Here is a 10,064-nt window from a genome sequence, read left to right as displayed (position 1 = left end):
GTGTTTATGTGTTTTATGTGGGTTTTTTTGTGTTTATGGAGGCACTCATGGCTTTGATTTTTTTTCTTAGCACTAGTTTCACTGTATACCATAAATTCGGTGTGTTGTGACTTCATTTTCATGAAATTCTAAAAAGTCTTTACTTTCTTTCTTTATTTTATCCTTGACAAAGAAATCATTGAGTAGAGTGTTGTTCATATGTGGGTTTTCTTTTGTCTTTGATGTTATTAAAGACCAATCTTAGTCCATGATGAACTGATAGGATGCATGGGATTATTTCAATCTTCTTGTATCTGTTGAGGCCTGTTTTGTGACTGATTCTATGGTCAGTATTGGAGAAGATACCATCAGGTTCTGAGAAGAAGGTCTATTCTTTTGTTTTATGATGAAATGTTCTATAATTATCTGTTAAATCCATTCGGTTCATAACTTCTGCTAGTTTCTCTATGTCTGTGTTTAATTTCTCTTTCTATGATCTTTCCGTTGATGAAAGTAAGGTGCTGAAATCTACTCTTATTTTGTGAGTTACAATATGTGCTTTTAGCTTTAGTGAGGTTTCTTTTATGAATATAGTTGCCCTTGCATTTGCAGCATAGATATTTAGGATTGAGATTTCATCTTGGTCAACTTTTCCTTTGATGAATATGAATTGTCTTTCCTTATTCTTTGATAGTTTTTGGTTGAAACCTCCATGCAAGTTGCTTGGTGCAGGAAGAGGTGGCCATACCTCTGCTCTCAGGTGTGTAGGTACTCTTGGTGACTGGTTTTCGGTTCTTATTACAGGCAGAAACAGTGAGCATCGTGCCCCTGATGGCTACAAGGTTCCTGTGCCCAGAAGGCACAGATGGACTAGGTGATTTCCTTTTGGGTCAAGAATGTGGGAAGAAACTAGTTTTCTCCTCTGAGTTCTCAGGATTGTCCATACTTCTGAGGGTCCAGTTCCCTCCCCCATGGGATTTGGATACAGGGAGCTTTGAGACCATTTTACTTCAGTTCTGGGTGAAGGCAAAAACCAGCAGGTTCCTGCTACTGACTGATCCTATATTCCTGTATCCAGAGGCCACTATGCAGGTTCCTCTTGGGGTAGTAATGTGAGAATTGGGCAGAAGTGGCAGTCTCCACTGCAGTCTCAGGTCCCACTTCTGATGATAGTCTAGCTCTCTACCCCATGGGATTTGGGTGTAGGGAGCTGTGGGAAGGTTTCAGGTCAATTCAGTTCTGGGCACAGCCAGAAACTGGAAGTGTCCTGTCCCAGTGTCTTTGTGTGTCTTGAGGCCACCAAGTAGGTCACTTGGAGCAGAAAAGTTGGTCTTACCCCTGCTTTCAGGTGTGTAGGTGCTGCTAGCCACTAGCTTTCAAGTCTTGGAAGAGGCAGAAATCCAAAGATTCCTGCCCCTGACTGCTCCTAGGTTCTTGTGCCTAGAGGTCACAGATTGCTCTAGGTGTTTTCCTCTTGAGTCAGGAATGTGGGCAGAAAGTAGTTGTCTCTTCTGAGTTGTCAGGATTGTCTGCACTTCTGAGGGAATTAGCTCTTTCCCCTCACGGGATTTGAGTACAGGGAAGTTATGGGAGGCTTCAGTTCCGTTACGGGTGCTGGCAGAAATCAGCACGTTCCTGCTTTGCTCCTATATTCCTGTATACAAATGCCACTATGCAGGTTTCTCTTAGGCCAGGAATGTAAGCCGAAGTGGAGAGAAAATTTTGATAAAAGATAGACATACGACATTTATCAACAGAAATAATAAAGGCAAATGACTTGTTTAATACATGCACAAAAGAAATGGGCATTTTTAAAATTTAGAAATGGAAATATCCAATAAATATATGAGAAAATTTTACTATAGCTTTCAGTGATTATCTGAGGAATGAAAATTCTTGAAAATGTAATGAAATATCTACCTATTTCTAAGGGATTATATAAAAGAAACTAAACTCTAAAGCAATCACACATAAAAAATTAACAATATTGTCAAAAATGTGGAGAAATTTGAGTCCTTGTGTACAGTCGGTGAGGATATAAATCAATGCAAGTGCTATTAGAAGCCACACAAAAGTGATTCTAGGAAATAGAAATAAAATTAATATATGTTAGAGCAATCATAGTTTTGTGAATATATTTTAGAACAAAGAAAATTTCTTAAGAAATTTATTTCATATTCTGGTCATTACAGCATTGTAATAACCTAAAAGAAGAAAAAAACACGAATGTATGTTAAAAAATATAGATAAGAAAGTATGGAGTATTTCTATAAGAAAATGACAATACGCTTTAAAACAGCAGAAACCTAATTTGCATCAATGTAGTTAAATCTGGTAGTAACTGTATTTAAATAATAGAGCAAATTCAGAAAGAGAAATATGATAGTACCTCAGAGGAGTTTTCCGGATGAGTCTCAGTCAGGATATAAATGCAATAGTGGTGATTGCCTAACATTTTGGCAAAAGGAATATAAAGAGCTGGTTAATACATATAGGGTTTTAATTTCTCAAGATGAGTAAGTTCTGGAGTTTGGTCCTTAATAGCTAATGCTTCTGAATGCTATTTTATAAAAATATTTAATTATGAAATTTTACACTGCATAGTTTCTCTTAAAATTAAATTCCATAGAATAGTTTTCAAAGACATGAGACTATGTAAGAAGAAATTCTTGAAAGAAAAATTTATGGTGACAATGGACTACTGCAATGCTCTAAGTATAAAATTCTCTACATATAAAACCTATAAGTTTCCTGGAGATCAGACAGAAAATGGATTTCTTATTACCAAAGAATTTATTTTTTTCTTTCAATAAAAACTGTTTACTTGGTGGAGTCTTTGTGGTTAGATTTTTTTTATCTTTATTAACTTGAATATGTCTTATTTACATTTTGATTGCTATTCCGCTTCCCGGTTTCTAGGCCAACATTCATCTAACCCCTCCCCCTTCCCTTCTATATGGGCTTCCACTCCCCATCCTTCCCCCATTGCCATCCTCCACCCAACAATCACGTTCACTGGGGTTTCAGTCTTGGCAGGACCAAGGACTTCCTCTTCCACTGGTGCTCTTGCTAGGCTATTCATTGCTACCTATGAGGTCAGAGTCCAGGGTCAGTCCATGTATAGTCCTTGCATAATGGCTTAGTCCCTGGAAGCTCCAGTTGGTTGGCATTGTTGTTCATATGGCGTCTCGAGCTCCTTCGAGCTCTTCCAGTTCTTTCTCTGATTCCTTCAACGGGGGTCCTATTCTCAGTTCAGCGTTTTGCTGCTGGCATTCGCCTATGTATTTGCTGTATTCTGGCTGTGTCTCTCAGGAGAGATCTACATCCGGTTCCTGTCAACTTGCACTTCTTTGCTTCATCCATCTTGTCTAGTTTGGTGGGCCACATGTGGGGCAGGCTCTGAATGAATGTTCCTTCTGCCTCTGTTCTAAACATTTCCTCCCTATTCCCTGCCAAGGGTATTCTTATTCCCCTTTTAAAGAAGGAGTGAAGATTTCACATTTTGGTCATCCTTCTTGAGTTTCATGTGTTCTGTGCATCTAGGATAATATAAGTGTTTGGGCTAATAGCCACTTATCAATGACTGCATACCATGAGTGTTTTTCTGTGATTGGGTTACATCATTCAGGATGATATTTTCCAGTTCCATGCATTTGCCTATGAATTTCATAAAGTCATTGTTTTTGATAGCTGAGTAATATTTCATTGTGTAGATGTTCCTCATTTTTTGTATCCATTCCTCTATTGAAGGGCATCTGGGTTCTTTCCAGCTTCTGGCTATTATACATAAGGCTGCTGTGAACATAGTGGAGCATGTGTCTTTGTTATATGTTGGGTCATCTTTTGGGTATACACCCAAGAGTGGTATAGCTGGGTCCTCAAGTAGTTCAATGTCCAATTTTGTGAGGAACCTCCAGACTGATTTCCAGAATGGTTGTACAAGTCTGCAATCCCACCAAAAATGGAGGAGTGTTCCTCTTTCTCCACATCCTCGCCAACATTTTCTGTCACCTGAGTTTTTGATCTTAGCCATTCTAACTGGTGTGAGGTGAAATCTCAGGGTTGTTTTGATTTGCATTTCCATTATGACTAAAGATGTTGAAGATTTCTTTAGGTGTTTCTTAGCCATTCAGCATTCCTGAACTGTGAATTCTTTGTTTAGCTCTGAACCCCATTTTTTAATAATGTTATTTGTCTCCCTGCGGTCTAACTTCTTGATTTCTTTGTATATTTTGGATATAAGCCCTTTATCTGTTATAGGATTGGTAAAGAGATTTTCCCAAACTGTTGGTTGCCGTTTTGTCCTAACCACAGTGTCCTTTGCCTTACAGAAGCTTTGTAGTTTTATGAGATCCCATTTGTCGATTCTTGATCTTAGAGCATAAGCGATTGGTGTTTTGTTCAGGAAATTTTTTCCAGTGCCCATGTGTTCGAGATACTTCCCCACTTTTTCTTCTATTAGTTTGAGTGCATCTGGTTTGATGTGGAGGTCCTTGATCCACTTGGACTTAAGCTTTGTACAGGGTGATAAGATCTGCATTCTTCTACTTGTGACCTCCAGTTGAACCAGCACCATTTGCTGAAAATGCTATCTTTTTTCCATTGGGTGGTTTTGGCACCTTTGTCAAAAATCAAGTGACCATAAGTATGTGCGTCTTCAATTCTATTCCACTGGTCTATCTCTCTGTCTCTGTACCAATACCATACAGGGTTTTTTTTTTTTTTTCTTTTTTTTTTTTATCAGTATAGGTCTGTAATACTGCTTGAGTTCAGGGATAGTGATTCTCCCGGAAGTGTTTTTATTGTTTAGGATATTTTTAGCTATCATGGGCTTTTTGTTATTCCAGATGAATTTGTAAATTGCTCTGTCTAACTCTATGAAGAATTGGGTTGGAATTTTGATGGGGATTGCATTGACTCTGTAGATCCCTTTTGGTAAAATGGCCATTATTTTTATGTTGATCTTGCTAATCCATGACCATGGAAGATCTTTCCATCTTCTGAGGTCTTCTTCAATTTCTTTCTTCAGAAGCTTGAAGTTCTTATCATACAGATCTTTTACTTGCTTGGTTAAAGTCACACCAAGGTATTTTATATTATTTGGGAATATTATGAAAGGTGTCGTTTCCCTAATTTCTTTCTCAGCTTGTTTCTCTTTTGAGTAGAGGAAGTCTACTGATTTATTTGAGTTAATTTTTTACCCAGCCACTTTGCTGAAGGTGTTTATCAGTTTTAGTAGTTCTCTCCATTTAGATTAATGTTAGCTACTGGTTTGCTGTATATGGGTTTTACTATGTTTAGGTATGGGCCTTGAATTCCTATTCTTTCCAGGACTTTTATCATGAAGGGGTGTTGAATTTTGTCAAATGCTTTCTCAGCATCTAATGAAATGATCATATGGTTTTGTTCTTTCACTTTGTTTATATAATGGATCACGTTGATGGTTTTCCGTATATTAAACCATCCCTGCATGCCTGCAATGAAGCCTACTTGATCATAGTGGATGATTGTTTTGATGTGCTCTTGGATTCGGTTTGCCAGAATTTTATTGAGTATTTTTGTGTTGATATTTATAAGGGAAATTGGTCTGAATTTCTCTTTCTTTGTTGGGTCTTTGTGTGGCTTAGGTATAAGAGTAATTGTGGCTTCATAGAAGGAATTCAGTAGCGCTCCATCTGTTTCAATTTTGTGGAATAGTTTTGATAGTATTGGTATGAGGTCTTCTCTGATGGTCTGATAGAATTCTGCACTGAAGATTCAATGGTTAAGAGAAATTTCTGAACTTGCAGGTATCTCTAGTTCAGTTCCCAGTACCCACATGATAATTCACAGCCATGTACATCAACAGCATAAGGGGTTCCAATACATTATTCTGGTCTCTGTGAACACTGGATGAACACAATTCACATGTGTACATGCATTCAAAATATTCATACACATGAAATAAAGAATTCTAAAACCAATTTAAAAAGAAATACTATTATGAACAAGATTCATTGGTTGGTGGTTTAGTCCCTGGGAGCTCTGGGGTGTCTGGTTTGTTGACATTGTTGTTCTTACTATGGGGTTCCAAACCCCTTATGCTCCTTCAGTCATTCTGGCAACTCCTCCATTGGATCCTTGTGCTCAGTCTGATGGTTGGCTATAAGTATCTTCATCTGGATTTGTCAGGTTCTGGCAGAGCTTCTCAGGTCAGTAACGACTTCTTGGGATCAGCAAAAGTATCTGGGTTTGGTGTCTGATGATGGGATGGATCCCTATGTGGAGCAGTATCTGGATGGGATTTTCTTCAGACTCTGCTCTACTCTTTTTCCTTGCATTTCCTTTAGACAGGAGCAATTCTGGATTAATATTATTGATATGGGTGTGTGATCCTTCCCTTAACAAGGAGCTGTTTCTAAACTCTAGATATGGTCTCTACATGTTCTCTCTCTCCTTTGTTGAGCAATTCAGGTAATGCCACCCCGTTTGGGTTGTGGGAGCCTTTTGCTTTCCTGGAATCTGGGACTTTCTAGTGGCTAACCCCAGTTCCCCATCCCCCACTGCTACATACCAGGCTCCTGACACTCTGTGCTTGTTTTTTCTCTCTTCTCCCACCTGATCCTGCCACCACTTTCCCTCTCCCTTGGCCTCTCTCTCAGGTCCCTCCTTCCTTTTGCCTCCCATGATTATTTTTTCTCCCTCATGTAGGAGTGAAACATGCACACTTTTGGTCTTCCTTCTTCTTGATCTTCATATGGTCTATGAGTTGTATTATGGGTCTTCTTAGTTGTTGGCTAATATCCACTTATCAGTGAGTACATACCATATGTGTTCTTTTATGACTGGATTATCTCACTCAGGACGGTATTTTCTAGTTTCATCCATTTGCCTGTGAATTTCATGAAGCCATTGCTTTTAATAGCTGAGTAATTCTCCACTGTGTAAATGTACCTATCACATTTCTGTATCCATTCCTCTGTTGAGGGACATCTGGCTTGTCTTCAGTTTCTGACCATTATTAATAAGGCTGCTATGAACATAGTGGGGCATGTGTCCTTGTTATATTTTGGAGAACTTTACGAGGGGCCCATGGCTCCAACTGCATATACAACAGAGAATTGTCTTATCTGGCATCAATGGAAGGGGAGGTCCTTTGTCCTGTGGAGGCTTGATATCCCAGAATAGGGAAATGCTAGGGCAGTCATGCAGGAGTGGGTGGGAGGGTAGAGGCAGGGAGAGGGGTGATGGGGTAGGGTATTTGTGGAGGGGAAACCAGGGAGTGGGATAACATTTGAAATGTAAATAAATAAAATAACCAAAAAAGGACAAGAGATAGAGATATCAAATTACAGTGAAGAGTAATGAGACAGTGGACTGAGAAATGTATTTTGTAATAACATGAAACTCTTCTTGAAACAATATCTGAGAGAGGAATTTATTTGGGGCAATACGAAGGTTCAAGGAGATACAAACATGTGATGAAATTATTTATGTGAAATATTATAAAGATTTTGGTCCTTTCTACTGGCTTAGAGACATATATAAATGATGGAAATAAGCTTCCAGTAGTATGTAAAGAAGGGTACCTTATTGAACTATGATGCTTCTCAGAGCCATTTAATCATTTCCATGTTACTAAGCAAAGTTTCTAGATAATGTTCAACAGATTCACATGACTTTTCTGTATTTAAAAACAAAAAATTATACAATAGTCAATGTATGTTTCTTAAAGTATGATGTACCAAGTTCATACTAATTTTGTGGGTTTCTGTGATTTCACAAATGAATGATAGAAGGGGCAATGTTGAGAGAGGAATCCAGAAAATATAGTTAAAATTGATGTTTAACTTAAACATCTCTCTAAGTCATTATCACCAAAATGAGAGAAAAATATAGAAAACTACTTGAAACTTACCCTTGTTATGACTCAACTCTTCTTCACGGTATCTTTGTGAGGAAATATAGTATAGTGGTGTGTGGAGTACATGCCCAGGACTTCTATATATTTCCCAGTAAAGACTCCCACGGGATAGATGTGGTATCACTCTACCTTAGCAATATATCCCAATTGTGCTTAACTGCAATAAATTTTCATTGCCTGGGGCCAGAAAAAAGTGGAAATCCATATAGACCATTCTATATAACAGAACAAAAGGTCTCTTGAGACAACATATCCCTCTATATCCCAGAAATTCCTGGAATTTACTATTCAGGCCAGACTGACATTAGACTTGAGATTATGCTCTCTGCTTCATCCTTTTGGTATTTTGAATTACACATATGAACTATGCCTTGCTACTACTAATATTTATCATTGCAGAAGTTATAATAATTGAAAATTTTAATGGCCAGAAATGACATTTCTATCCTGCCCTTCTCTGTGATCTGAGTGGTGTTGGCCTAAGGCCACAAAATGAAAGTTCTTAATCATTTCTACATTAGAGTGGCACCAAGTTTGTAGAAAATTTTCATTCCATGAATATAATTTTACTGTGAGGAACAGTCAATCTAGGGAGTTCATCATTCAAATTCCTAGACCTTGACATCTCAGCCCACCCTATAGTCTTACTGATTTTTTAAAAGTTGAAGTATGTAATAAATGTTTAAAACATGCTTTATCTATAAACTTAGAGAGAGGGAAAGGTGTGATTGCCCTCTATATCTATAAAAGTTGTCATGGTCATGGGAATATTATTGGGATTGGTTTTTGCCCTGTTATTTCATAATACTAGCTTGCCCTATGTTTGTGAGGAAACATAGAGAAACTATGTGTGTGTGTGTGTGTGTGTGTGTGTGTGTGTGTGTGTACCTTCACACATGCACATATAGACATCAGATATAAACATTAGATGTCATTGTCAATATTAATGTTTTCAGACAATTTTTTACTAAATATAGGGGAGAGGATTCTCAGTTAATCCTTCCAGAAATTATATTCACACACCGATATAGATGCATGTATCTTCATTGATCACATATCTAATTAAGATTACAGACAACCAGTATTATCCATAAGAGATTACATTTGTTGATTTATTCAACCTCTGCAATTATAATATGTTTCACAATAATTTTCTCCAAGTAATCCCTGACTCTGATAATCACAATTTCAAAGTATGCTGATATTTATGGTATTTTTATATTATTAGACTGTCATGTAAAATCATGTAGTATTTCCTTTAGGTTTCTGGTTATACGTGGTATAATATCTCTTAGTAGTATCATAAATGGTATTATCTTTTTTCTAAACTAAATATTATGCCATAATGTGTTCACAAATTCATTTTTATGTATTTTTCTTTCAATGTACATTCAAGTAGTCTACCTCCATATGTTGGTTGTTGTGAAAGATGTTGCAATGAATGTAGAAATGTGAATATTTCTATGTGCTGCAATTTCATCCCTTTATCCACAACACAACTATTTAGTCATAAAGTTGTTGTTCATAGATTTTTTGAGAATTTTCATTTTCTCCATTTGAAGATCTCCAATTTCCTGATCCAAAAGGATACTACAAAGCTACAATAACTAAAAAATTATGGTAGTCATATAAAATATAAATAAACCAAAGGAACAGAACACTGAGTCCAGGAATAAAAGCTTATATGGCCAAGTCATTTTTGTTGAATGAGCCCATAATAACTGCAATAGAGAAAGGGTATATGGGAAATTTATATATATCCACATGTGAACCAATAAACCATGAACCTAATTTTATGACAAACAGAAAGCAATTCATTCAAACGTAGACATAATGTAATACAAACTTGAAAATAATGTCTGGGGCTAAAATACTTAGAGCATAGTATTGGAAGGAATTCTCATATTCTTAGCAACCGTTAATTTTTAATTCATTTCTAAATTTCCAATAAAAGCAAAAATAGAGATGTTTAAATAAGAGTATCTGGGATATGATAGATGTCAATACAATATTTTGAGATATTTTTCCTTCTTCCATTTATTTATTTATTTGTTCACTTTACATCCTGTTCACTGCTGCCCATGACTTCCTCTCACACAGTCCTTCTTTCACTACCTTTCTCCTCTGAGAGGGTGACACCACCCTAGGTATTCCCAAGTCTGACACATCAAGTTTCTGCAAG

Source organism: Rattus norvegicus, chromosome X (genome assembly GCF_021556685.1).
Source record: "Rattus norvegicus strain SHRSP/BbbUtx chromosome X, alternate assembly SHRSP_T2T, whole genome shotgun sequence".
Classification (NCBI taxonomy): Eukaryota; Metazoa; Chordata; class Mammalia; order Rodentia; family Muridae; genus Rattus; species Rattus norvegicus.
This window is presented reverse-complemented; position numbering follows the sequence as displayed.